The sequence below is a fragment of the Narcine bancroftii genome, chromosome 14 (assembly GCF_036971445.1).
Source record: "Narcine bancroftii isolate sNarBan1 chromosome 14, sNarBan1.hap1, whole genome shotgun sequence".
NCBI classification, from domain to species: domain Eukaryota; kingdom Metazoa; phylum Chordata; class Chondrichthyes; order Torpediniformes; family Narcinidae; genus Narcine; species Narcine bancroftii.
This window is the reverse complement of record NC_091482.1, coordinates 12,170,523-12,183,951: the sequence shown is the minus strand read 5'-3', so window position 1 is coordinate 12,183,951 and position 13,429 is coordinate 12,170,523. Positions and strand designations below refer to the sequence as shown.

The following is a 13,429-nucleotide window of genomic DNA, read 5'->3' as shown; positions in this document are numbered from 1 at the left end:
TGCGCCGGTTTTGAACCTGGGTCACTGGCGCTGTAACGGTGTTGCGCTGACTGTGCTGCCTGGGGGCAGTGGGCTTATCAGCCAATCTGAATGGTGGGATGTTTTTGCTTTCTTGCTTATTTCTTGGTGGGGTTGACAGCACTCTGAGGTATGTCAACAGGAAAAGACAGCAAAATTCTAACTTCCTGTAGTTTGCTCTTAATTACAATTAATGTGCGCATCAGGCATTTGTAATCTATTTTGAGAGGAAACGCGAGGTGCATTGGAACCACAGACCAAAGCTCATGGTCTCGGTTAATTTAAGCATCAACTGTGTTGTTTTCTATAATACAAGTCAAAATTTTAAATGTTAAAATAAAATTAATTTTTTAAATTTGCACATAGGCCCTTTCAGCCCACGAGCCCAGGCCGCCCAATTAAAACCATGATGTACAAACCCCGGAACATTTTGAATGATAGGAGGAAACTGGAGCCCCTAGGTAAAACCCAACAGACATGGGGAGAACATATCCTAACTCTAACCCTTACAGGTGCTGCGGGATTTGAACCTGGGCCCTGATTGCACAAATTGGTATGCTAACTGTGTAAGTAGAATATTTTTTGCCTGACATTCTGTCAGAGACATCATTCCCTTTCTCCCTCGTGATGTATGATGCCTGTAAAATGGCCATAATTTTATGTAATGTTGCTTTATACAAAAATTCAATCAATCCTTTTGGCTTCAGACCAAAGGTTCACTGCTGTTCAGCTTCTCCTTCATGCAGAGTGTATGGGCTTGTGCAGAACTAGTTTGTAGATCACACCAGATGGCACGCCTTTCTCCTCACCGACTTCAGCGAACTCGAAATGGACAATCAATGCATGGAATGTCCAATCCAGTGAAATAAATTCCCTGTGTTTAAACATGGCGCCCATGCCACTAAACATACCAATTAACCGACAAACCCTGTGTGTACTTTTTGGGAGAGGGGGAGTAATTTTTATCTTTGCTACACTAAGTACATGGAGTTTTTCCATCACTGTTTTTACTACAACTTGGATGCTGAATTTCTCCAGCACATTTATGTGTGTATTGCCGCATCCACAGACTTCCTTGTTTAATGGCATTTAGCTGTATTGTCCGCATGTGGCTAAACCTCCGGTGACTTCAGTCACAGAAGTGACCCTTTAACACTTGTTAGTGGATGATGCAGATCAACTTAGGAGGGGAAAAGGGGACATTCTAGCCACTTCCAAGAACGTTCTTCCCTCTCTCAAATCCAAGGACAGACAAAACCAGAATCATAAATATTCTCATTATTTGTACCACCAGGTTTTCCAGCACCAATTTATTCTGTCAGAGAGAAACATCACAAGATGTTGATTGTGTGTGTGATGGTAATGCAATCTAAAAATCTAACAGGACCCGAAGTCTAGGTATATTAGAGCCTGAGGCCCTACCCAGGCGGGCAGGTGACAATAATTTCAAACTCTCTTGATTGCCCTGCGTGTGGACGGCAGCAGGTGGATACCACTTGGTACCTGGCAGAGATCCTTCAGCCCCCCGATCAACATGCAGAGAGGCAGTCATCACAGAGCAGAAGGTCAGGCATTGCTTGGGGGGGGGGGGGGGCTGCATTATGCTTATGGCCACATCTGTCAGCACTCAGCGTGATACGAGCAGGACACCTGCCTGTTCATCTTCACTCAGCCAGCAATTATCCTACACTTTATAAACTTTGACATTAAAGGTTGCAAAGAAAATACCCAAAGGCAAGATCTTTATTAGACCACGCACTTCAAGACTGACATGATTAACATTTAGAAAGGTTATAGGTTAAATTGCATTCTGTATCAACCAGTGATTTTGCAAGCCCACACTTGTTGGGAGGTTGGAATACAATAACTCATGATCAGCAGGTCTCCTGCTTCTCCATCTGGACGTACCACCTCTTTCAGGGGCATGATTATAATTTGGCATTTGTCAAACAGAGAATGAGATGAAGCAAATCGGACTTCAATGCATTTGGCAAACGTCAGACTAACAAACTGCTAAGGCCTGGATGCAGTCTCCAGTATACAGTGAGTTCATGCAAGTCAGCTAAGAGCCAACACTGGTCTCAGCATCACCAGGCTTGGGGAAGGGGAACAAGGTACAGTAGTAGTCTCTGAAACCCCAGACGGCTCGGGGATTGGGTCGGTCCAGATTTTTGGATTCTCAGGCAATTCTTTTAAAATTCAAATTTAAGGAGGAATAATGAAATGTTAATAGTTTATTCATGAGCAAATACAGCGTGCTTCCTTTATCAAAACGAGCAGTTTTAAAGAAAAGTAACATCAACATTTGAAAAAAATGAAAACAGAACTTTTTTTTTGCTTGTTGCCACCGTGCATCTGTGGCACTTATGTATTCACGCATGTAAAAGGCAGCTGAGTCTGAGGGTTTTCGAAAAGCCTAGATTCTCGCGTGTTCCAGATTTCTGGCATTGGATTTTTGGACTTCTACTCTAACTCCAAATGCATGATGTCTCCAATTTGAAATACCTAATGTGAGGATCATGTGATTGTATTCACTTAATAATGTGTGGAAGGGTTACTCGAAAATCTCTACAAACATTTCTTTTTCTCCTCTGCCTCTGGACATTTCTAGTCTGCAGACTACACAGACATTCCCTTTGCCCTCTTTAGTCCTGTGGTGGAACACGGTCCTGTGGGCATGTCCTTGCTGGGCTGGGCAGGCTGGCCCGCCTTCTGTACCTGTACCTCCTCCTCATAAGATCCAGGAATAAAGGCCAGAGCCCTGGTCTCCTCCCTCATACCTGCCTTGGACATGAGCCAGCAGCATGTCTGGGTCTTCTGATCAATAAAGCCTTTGAATCTTTTGCTCCATGTCGGCGCGTGGTCATTGATCGCGCCACACTCACTCTGCAAACTCAAACATACTTTTCCACTCAGATGAAAGGAGCTGAAACGTTGAGTTTGCTCCACTCCTCCTGAGTGCTCCCACCCCTAACTTCTCTGGCATTTCTGTTGTTCATTTAAATACAGCAAAGTCCAGACATGTTCGGCTAATATATTTGTCTACTGAATGCTTCTCAGAGAGTAAGGAAGTATCCGTTTCAATGGAAGCAGATGGTTTAACTATAATTCAAACATTTTCATTTGTATGTAATTAAATGTCATGGAAAACGCACGAGAGCAAGGAGAGTGATTTTTGTTAGATCCTTAGGGTTGGTAAACAGGGTTCTCAAATTATTATTAATACGTCATCAATAAATTTCACATAATTATCAATTGATTCTCAAATCTAGAAATTCACCAAAAAAAAGGGGAGTGGGAGAGGAGAGGCTGGAGGGAAGTGGTTATAAGGAGACGTTTTTATGGTATAACGCCACCTTGAAGGTGGCTCAACGAAAAGAACTTACCCTTTTATGGAGAAGGCCTGCAAGGCGGATTGAGCATTGCTTTCAACTCAGCAGCGTCTGGAGCTATCTTCCGGAGCTGAGGGAGGCGGAAGGCGAGTGGTGCAACTCATCCAGATGACACGAAGATTGGTGGGGTGGTGGCCAGTGTAAAAGGCTAGCAAAAAAGAAGGAAAGGATCAGACAGAGAATTTAAATTTAAACATAAAGCACGGTAATAGGCCATTTCAGCCCACGAGTCCGTGCTACCCAATTTACACTCCGTTAACCTACACCCTCGATATGCTTCTAATGTTGGGAGGAAACCAGAACCTCCAGGGAAAACCCACGTAGACACAGGGAGAACGTACCAACTCCTTACAGACAGTGCCAGATGCGAACCCTGGTCCTGCTCGCTGGACCTGAAACAGCATTGTGATAATCACTCTGTTAACCGTGTCTTCTTTTGTCCAGTTCTCTGCTCCCTTCCCTCTCCATTCACAGAGTCATCCCCCCCCCCCCCACCCGCCTCCACCTCACTGTTTGGTGGTGTACCCTTCCCCCCTTATCTACCTATTACCTCCTGCCTGTGGGTCTGTTCTCCTCCCCCTGCCACTCTCTCCCTCCACCATTTTGTTTGGGCACCTGCCTACATTTTGCTCATACCTTGATGAAGGGCTCAAGCCTGAAATGTTGGTTATGTATCTTTTTCTTTGATATATAAGGTACTCTGTCCGACCTGCTGGATTTGTTTTTTTCGCTTGAGCATTAAAGAGGGAGCGGAGACCTGACAGGCATTTATAGCATTATGAAAGACATCAATAGAGTACAGTCAGAATATTTTCCCCGGGTAAAAATGTCACATCCTGGAGAGGGAGGGTAGTTTAAAGGGAAGTTTTTTTTTTGACACAGTGATTTGAACAGTCTGCCAGGAATAGTGGTGGAAGCAGATATAATAGTGTGATTAAGTGACTTCTAGATGGACACATAAATATGCAGGGAATAGTCAGATATGTCTCATGTGTAAACGGCAGAGCTTTAGTTTAAATTGGACACAGACACTTGGGTCAAAGGGCCTTCTCCTGTGTTGTATGATTTTATGTTTTATGATACCTGTGGATCAATGTGCTTAGGTTCAGGATCTAACTTTCATTAAAACCACACATTCAAAACAAAATACTTTCCAAAAATTCCAAACTCACAAAACCAAAGGAAGATAAATCTAGAAACAAGACCAAGTCTCAGGAGCTTCAATTCTATAATTCTGTTGGAACACAATAACTTTGCATTTAGCAATGGACCGTTAAGACTGGCTGCACCTACTTACAAATAAGTGGTTACATAATATAACTTGCTCTTGTGACCTATAATCCAGCCCGAGCTTGTCAAGTAATTTATTCTCACCCAGCCTTCCATAAATCTGCACAGTTAATCAACAGAATTATCAATCCATGTACAAAGTTACCTCTTCTAAATGCCTACAATTACAAACATGTGTTTTTTATTACCCATGCATCAGTCTCACCTGCCAAAACCTTAAAAGTTCTCCATTTATATGGTGTTGGGTCACGTTAAAGCCTTCTGCTCCAAAAGTTGGGAGGTGGGGGGAAGAAAAGAAACACACCTCCAGTGGTGGAGTCTGTGATGTACCATTTGGAAACCAGTGCCATTTGGTGCCATCTTCATTCAGTCTTTTGGTGCATTTTATCACTTCACTTTCTCAAAATCACACTTTCAGAAGCAGGAATACAGTTTACCAGTGGAGCTCAGGTAACCTGTGAATGCTCCAAGGAGAGTAAGGCAGGCTGTTATGGTGACGCTGAGTTTGAAGATCAAGAGTGACTGACAATAATGATCCAGGCAAGTTTACCCCTGAGTGTAAAACCCTCCAAAAGGTAGTGGACACAGCTCAGGGCATCACAGGCGAAACCCTCCTCACCAGCGATCAAGGATCCCCACCACCCAGCAGACACTCTCTTTCTGCTGCTGACATCAAGAAAAAGGTATAGACGCTATAAGACTCACACCAGCAGGTTCAGGTACAGCTGCTCCCCCTCCACCATTAGACTCCTCAACATCAAACTCAATCAGGGACTTCTTTAAGGACTATTACTTGTGCATTTCATTGATTTATTTCTCTCCCTGATTTGCAGTTAGGTTGCTAACTTTATATGTGCACATGGAGTACAGTTTGTTTCTGCATTACCAGTAAATGGTAATTCTGCCTCCCCCACAGGAAACAGGATCTCCGGATTGGATGTGATATCATACCTGAATTTGTTCAGCCAGAGAGTGGTAAATCTGAGGAATTTGTTGCCACAGGCGGTTGTGGAATTTAGGAGAATGAGGGGGGGGATCTCATTGAAACATTTTGAATGTTGAAAGGATTGGACAGAGTAGATGTAGAAAGACAGTTTCCAATAGTGGGAGAGTCTAGGACAAGAGGGGACAACTTCAGGATTGAAGAGCATCCATTTAGGACAGAGATACAGAGGAATATCTTCAGCCAGAGGGTTTGTGGATTTGTTGCCACAGGTGGTTGTGGAGGCAAGGTCATTGGGTGTTTTTAAGTCAGAGATTGATAGCCAGGGTATCAAAGATTATGGGGAGAAGGCCAGGCAGTGGGGCTGAGTGGGGAAATGGATCAGCTCATGATTAAATGGTAGGACAGATGTGATGGGGTGAATAGCCTATTTCTACTCCTATATCTTATGGTCTTCTTATCACATTGTTGTCCATGGGAGCTTGTGTGGTGGAAATTCACGGCTGGATTCTCCAAACATATAATAGCAACTACACTTCAAAATGCTTCATTGCATGTAACTTATACTGGGAATTTTGAAAGGCACTGCTGTAAAAAAAAATGCATGTCTTCTTTTCAACTGGAAACCCACACACCAGAAGTGAGCTAATTCTCCCATTCTCTCAACCCACAATCATCTCCCCCAACTCATCCCATCTCCTCTGGCAGGACATACTGGAAGAGAGACCTGGCTTTTTGCCGACATCAGCCATTATCCTGTCACTGGTCCCTAATTTGAGGTGATACTTGTACATTCCATTGCCCAATGGAACTGATGCGCATCTATATCTCCACAAACTGAGTGCTTGAAACTAAGTCCGTTGCCAAATTGATGTCAGGCACTTTCCAGGGAGAAAGGGGATCAAAACGGAAACCAATAATTTTGTTCAATAGTTTAGCTTTAATTGGATGATGTTACTCAGGCATTAAACCCTGCCTTAATGCCAGCATCCTCCCTTTTGACTGGTGAGCAAGAGGGTGGGAAAAGAATGTGAGCAACAGAGGGATTGAAACAGAGGGGTGGAAACAGAGGGGTAAAAACATAGGGGCAAATCAGAGGGGCAGAAACAGGGGCAAAGTCAGAGGGGTAGACCCAGTGGTTTGGAAATAGAGGGGTAAAAACAGGGGCAAAATAAGAGGGGTAGAAATAGGGGGATTAATATGTGTGTATGGTTTTTTAATTAAACTAAGGATATTTTAAAAATAAAGAAAGTTGAAACAGAGGAGGAGAAATAGAGGGGCAAAAACAGAGGGAGTGAAACAGGGGCAGAAATAGAGGGGTAGAAACAGAGGGAGTAAAACAGGGGCAGAAACAGAGGGGTAGAAACAGAGGGAGTGAAACAGGGGCAGAAATAGAGGGGTAGAAACAGAGGGAGTGAAACAGGGACAGAAATAGAGGGGTAGAAACAGAGGGGTGGAGAGAGAGAAGGGTGGAAACAGGAGGAGGGATTACATCACCACAATGAGGAAACATTACTTTAATTGGGCAGTGGAAACACATAATGCAGCAGACAACCAAGTGAAGGGGAAGCAACTTCAAATGAGCCAATTTGACCAGCAGAGTAAAAAAGTGGATCCATCCAGTTCCTCACCGTAAAATGTGCATTATATCAACATTAAAATTGTAACTAGTGGAGATTTTTAAAACCAAAAGTGCATCTGTTAAATTCTCATCCACAGGCAAAACTAATATACTCTTCCATCTGGACATTACAGAGCAACAAATGCAAGTTTTTTAAACTTTCCATGCCAAGCGATAGAAATAGGACATTTCATCCAGCTTGGAAGACTTTTGCTGATAAAAAAGAAAACAGGCCTGCGTCGATAAAGCGTTTGTCATTAAGTAGAATTGTTCTGAATCACTTGCCAGGCAATTAAGGAATATTGTAGTGTCGGTATTGATGAGCCAAATGCAAGATCTCGCAAACATCGATGCAATAATGACTTGATTAGTTATTCTGGTGATGTAGATCACTGGATAAACATCTGGGAATGATTTCCCACTCTTTTTTTAATAGCTACCTAAAAGAGTAGTCAGGCCATGGACCTAGTGTCTCAAGAAATAGGCCAATAGCTTTTAAAATGTTATGTTACAGGCAATTTGTTTCTCTTGAGTTCCTGATGCTGGATTACAGCACATCATCTCAGTATTATTCAAGGATAACAGGCTTTTCCACATAATTCTCAAAAGTAAAGGACTAACCTGAAACACCTTGATAACCATTAGAGGGACCTTAGTGTACAAGACAGGACAGGACGCTATCAGTACAGCTGCTTGAAGATGTATCATGGGAAACCTAGTGACCTCAGGAAATGATGGCACCATGAATTTGTAGTGGACACAGCCCGGGACATCACAGGACATCGAGAACATCTACAAGGAACGCTGCCGTCAGAGAGCACCAGCAATCATCAAAGATTCACACCACCCAGCACATGCTCTGTTCTCTCTGTCGCCATCTGGAATGAAGTCTCGATGCCACAAGACTCACATCCCCCCCCCCCCCCCAGGTTCAGGAACAGCTGCTACCCCTCCACCATCAGACTCCCCAACAACAAACTCAATCAGGGACTCATTTAAGGACTCTTGTGCACTTTATTGATTTTTAAATTCTCTTTGTATTGCACAGTCAGTTTGTTTATATTCATTATCTGTTAACAGTTCTTTATTTGTTGGCATGTATACATTGTGTACAGTTTTTTTTTGCATTAGAAATAAGTGGTAATTCTGGTAACACTGTTACAGCACCAGAGATCTGGACCAGGGTTGAAATCCAGCACTGTCTGTAAGGAGTTTGTACATTCTACCCATATCTGCGGGGATATTCCCCGGGGGCTCCAGTTTCCTCCCACTGTTCAGAACGTACTGGCAATATAGGTGTAAATTGTGTGGCATGGGTCCATGGGCTGAAATGGCCTGTTACTGTGCTGCATGTCTACATTTTAAAAAAAATTAATTTACTTTTATTTAATTTTTAAAAATTAAAAATAATAAAAAGCTAAAAAAGAATCTCAGGGTTGTATGTGATGTCATGTAAGTACTCTGATACTAAATCTGAAATCTGAAGCTAATTTTGAGATAGGTTAAGACTTGAGCGACTGATTTCCAATTGACATAGTATCACTTTGCATCACAGTGAAAGGCCCTCTCTCTGGAAGTTGCTTTTACCAGTGAGCAAGGATAAGGAACATTAAGATTCCTAAGTTTTCACTCATAAAGAATGCACACTTAAAGTGGCAAAAATGTATTTAGCTTGGGAGAATGAACTCTAAACAAAACAACAGGAAAAATGCCCTCAGTCTTCAAGCACAAATGATATAAAATCTTACTTTTTAAGTCTCAAAAATAGTTTTGCCTGATTTAAAACTACAGCAAGACTCTGCCATATCCACATGTAGGGCACAATTCAATATTGCTCACTTAGAAAGATTAATAAATGTTCAAATTGTGTGGAAATAATCCTGGAGGTGGATATTAGATGGTGATGAAACTATTCATAACTTCAGGATGTCTCAAAGAATTTTACACTTGAAGAATAGCCATTTCTTAAAATGTAATTTAGATACTGTAAGCTTCAGCAGGTATCAATGTGGTAATATCAAGATTAGGGCAGCACAGTGAGTCTATTGGTTACAGCACTGAATGCAGGGTTTAATGCATCAATAACATCATCCAATCAAAGCAAGACTATTGGAAAAAATTATTGGGTTAGAATCCAGTACTGTCTACAGAGAGTTTGCATGTTCTCCTTGCATTGCATGGGTTTCCTCCCACATTCTCAAACCAATAGGAATGGTGCTTTACTTGGGTTTACTTTCGCTGCACAGGTTACCAGGAAAGTTGATGAAAGAAAGGCTGTGGATGTTGTCTACATGGACTTTAGTAAGGCCTTTGGCAAGGTCCCACATGTGAGTTTAGTCAGGAAGGTTTAGACACTCGTTGTTCATGGTGAGGTAGTAAACTGGATTAGTCAAAGGCTGGATGGGAGAAGTCAGAGAGTGGTGGTGGATGATTGTTTCTCAGACTGGAGGCCAGTGACTAGGGGTGTACCTCAGGGATCAGTGCTGGGACCATTATTGTTTTTCATCTATATCAATGGCCTGGATGATAATATGGTAAATTAGATAAGCAAGTTTTCATAAGACACTAAGATTGGAGGAGTTGTGGACAGTGAAGAAGGTTTCTAAAGCTTGCAGAGGGATCTGGACCAGCTGGAAAAATGGGCTGAAAAATGGCGGATACAAACTAGAGGATATGGGTTTAGGATAAAAGGAGAAAAGCTTAGAGAAAACATAAAGGGGAACCTCTTCACACAGAGAGTGGTGGGAGTATGGAACAAACTGCCAGTTGGGGAATGTGGGCTCAGTTTTAAGATTTAAGAAGAATTTGGACAGGTTCCTAAATGGGAGAGGTATGGAGGGCTATGGAGTGGGTGCAGATTAATGGAACTCTGCAGAAAATGGTTCAGCACAGACTAGAAGGGCTGAAGGGATCTGTTTCTGTGCTATAATGTTCTATGGGCCATAAGGGCCTTTTACCATGCTGTATTGTTAAAAATGAACATTTTAGGAATGTCAATTGAAGGATAAATATTGGACAGAGGTTTAATTGGGCATTATGTTTGGCAGAAATATTGTGAAGGCCCTGTTCCTGTATATATGAAAGAATGCAATCCCTCAGCACTGCACTAGAATGTGGGCCTCAACTGCTCACTCAAGTCTCTGAAACAAACGGCCAAGCTCCTTGTTCAGGATTGAGACTGCTTCCAACTGAGCTCTTCTGTTCAGTCAAATTATAGGAGAAAACACACATTGCTGTGCAAGCTCATTTAAAAACTGTCGCCGTTAAATGACAATAGTAGAAGCTGTCTGCCATTTTAAGCAGGACTGTGCTTGGAGCCAGAACTGATCATTAATTATAAGCGTGGTGAGACACAGAGGCCATTGTGCAATGCATTTTCACTCATAAAAAAGGCAATATCCTACAGCTGAACCTTTCCCATCCAAGCTGCTGCCTTGAGGCCTTTTTTTGCGGCTGTTATTGGAGTCCTTAATTGCTCCCCTTCCTCGTAGAAATAATGAACTGACTTTAAATGTACAATACAGGATATTATTCTCTACTTCCCACTCAGAGGCAGGAATACAGCTCCATTGGGATTGTCAATATTTCTTTGCTTGTGCAAAAGTGAAATGATCAACTTCCCACACAAACCCAAAGAGCCTTGAATCCATTGGACTTGTCACCTTTAATATAGCTCTCCCAGGCTAGCGCCCAACTTCACCACAACATCTCGATCTTTGCTCGGAAGAGTAATCCAGAAATGATCAGCACCCCCCCTGCCCATTCGGAACTCATCCCAGTTCCACAGAATCTGGTGAAACACCTCGACTTTCTTCCCCTGACAACGCTTTCAACGGGTATTCAATCAGCCTGATTGCTTATTCCTGCATCCTCTTCTGCCTCTCTTGACTTTGCCATTCCATGCATCAGACTCCTCAACCACAAATGGCTGGCAGAGAGGGCAGTACGGTTGGGGTAGTGGCTAGCGCAATAACTTGGCAGCGCCAGCGATCAGGACCGGACCTGGGTTTGAATCCCCCACTGTCTATAAGGAGTTTCATACGTTCTCCCCTGTGTCTGCTTGGGTTTTCCCCAGGGGCTCTGGTTTCCTCCCACCCTTTAAAAATGTACTGGGGGTGTAGGTTAATGGGGTGTAAATTGGGTGGCGTGGGCTTGTGGGCCAAAATGGCCTATTACTGTGGTGGATGTCTAAATCAGGGACTCATTTAAGGACTCTTACTTTAGCACTTTATTGATTTTTTTTAAATTCTTTCTATATTGCACTGTCAGTTATGCTTTGCATTACAAATAAGTGATAATTCTGCCTGGCCTGCAGGTAGGTTTCGGCTCTGTGAAGGGAGGTGGTTGGAAAAGAGGAGAGAGAGAGAGAGGAAAGGAGACAAGGAAGAGATCGAGGTGGGGAGGGGGGAGGCCTACAGTGTTTGGCCTGAGTCACTCAACTAATCCTCTTTCCATTCGAGGATATTTGGTTTAGCTTTTAATGCATGCTGTGAAATGTCACACATGAGCCATTCAACTGCTTTGTGGAAACTTTCTACTGTCGTGGTTACATTTTACATTGTATTTTATGATTATGTACTCCAGAGAGTCAATGGTCACTGGGATCCTTTATGTTATAGAAGGAGTGCTACATTGCACCCTGATGGATGGTTAGAGAAGAGGTTAGCGCCATGCTCTTACAATGCCAGCGATCCAAGTTCAAATCTATTGCTGTGTCTTCTCCTCGTGTCTGCGTGGGTTTCCTTCGGGTGCTCCCTTCCTCTAAAATGTACGGGGTTTTAGGTGTAATTGGACAGCACAGGTTTAGATGGCCGGAATTGGCTTCTAGTGTGCTGTAAGTACAACTTAAAATTTTAAAATGCAACTGCTCGGTACCAAGGATATCCCACATTTATGGTGAAAGGTGAAAGATTTGAAAGGCACAGTGGCACCCCCAACACCCGCACACTGCACACAAACACACCTACCACAACACACCCGCACACAAACACACCTACTGCACACACTCGCACACTGCATACACACACCTACTGCACACCCACTCGCACACTGCACACACACACCTACTGCACACACTCGCACACTGCATGCACACACAACACACCTACTGCACACACACTCGCACACTGTGCCTACAGCACACACACCACACATGTGTACAAAGCATGAAAATGCTTGCAATTTCCCACAGTTGCAAAAGAAGTTAAAGGGATGGAAATTATTTCTAACACTGATTTGTGACTTAGAAATACAAGAAACAGATCTGGGGCCACTCGAGGCCTATCTTGTCAATTCTATCCTCTATACAGTTCATTTATGTTATTCATACTTGTTAGATTGAACTCTTTCTACAAAAGCTGTATATTTCTAATTAGAAAGGATAGCAATTGTTCAGTTCACTCAAAGGTCCACAGGGATAATGTTCACCATATTTTAGCTTCTTAAATCCCAAGAAACACCATCCTTCTTTGCATTCAAATTCTACCCATCATCTACTTGAATAGATGACAAGCCTCAACATATTGGCCCAGAAAAAAAACCCATTACAAAACTCAAACTCGAATGAGCAGCAGTTCAATTTTTTTCATTAACTTCTAATCATTGCATCTGCTTTTTGTTAATTTTGCATTTCTACATCCAACTTTTCCCCTTATAAAGTTGGCGTCACTGTTCCAATTGGGAAAATTTATAATTAGCCAAGGTCTAAATAGATAAATCTCCACTAATTCATTACGTAATGTAATGAAGTGTGACCCAAAACTCTTTTGATTTCCAAGACCTCAGTGGTTGCATTTTGTAGCCATGGTAACCATTATAGCCTTGTCAAAACAGTTCAGTCAGTGAGCACTCCAATTGATTTGAAAATCTACTGGGACCTATATACTTTACTTCCAGTTACCTTGACAACCATTACAATATAACAATAAACCAATGGGATTGGACCTCGGAGTAGAATGATGGAACAGCAATAGTCAGGATGGTTGGCTTCCCAGGATAGGTCATTTGTTCCTCAGGCTTCACATTATCAATGGCAGATTCAACATTTTTTTTGGAATATTTTATTTAAAAATTTCAACCATGTAGACAATTTATATAAACAATGCTTAAACAAAGTTAAGATACATTGATTACATGGTATTTAAACCTCTCCCCGATGAATATATA

General features: G+C 42.4%; 1 long non-coding RNA gene across 2 annotated transcripts in view; it reads right to left on the bottom strand.

Moving 5' to 3' along the window:
- Positions 1-13,429, bottom strand: part of LOC138749308 (uncharacterized) — a 131,039-nt gene that overhangs the window by 97,890 nt on the left and 19,720 nt on the right. The window contains exons 1-2 of one of the 2 annotated variants that reach the window (XR_011348556.1): positions 13,164-13,252; positions 3,405-3,558 (exon numbers count right to left, since the gene is read on the bottom strand). This is a non-coding gene — a long non-coding RNA (uncharacterized lncRNA). Of the gene's footprint in view, positions 1-3,404; positions 3,559-13,163; positions 13,253-13,429 lie in introns of those variants that run through there. The other variant, XR_011348557.1, reaches the window with a different exon arrangement.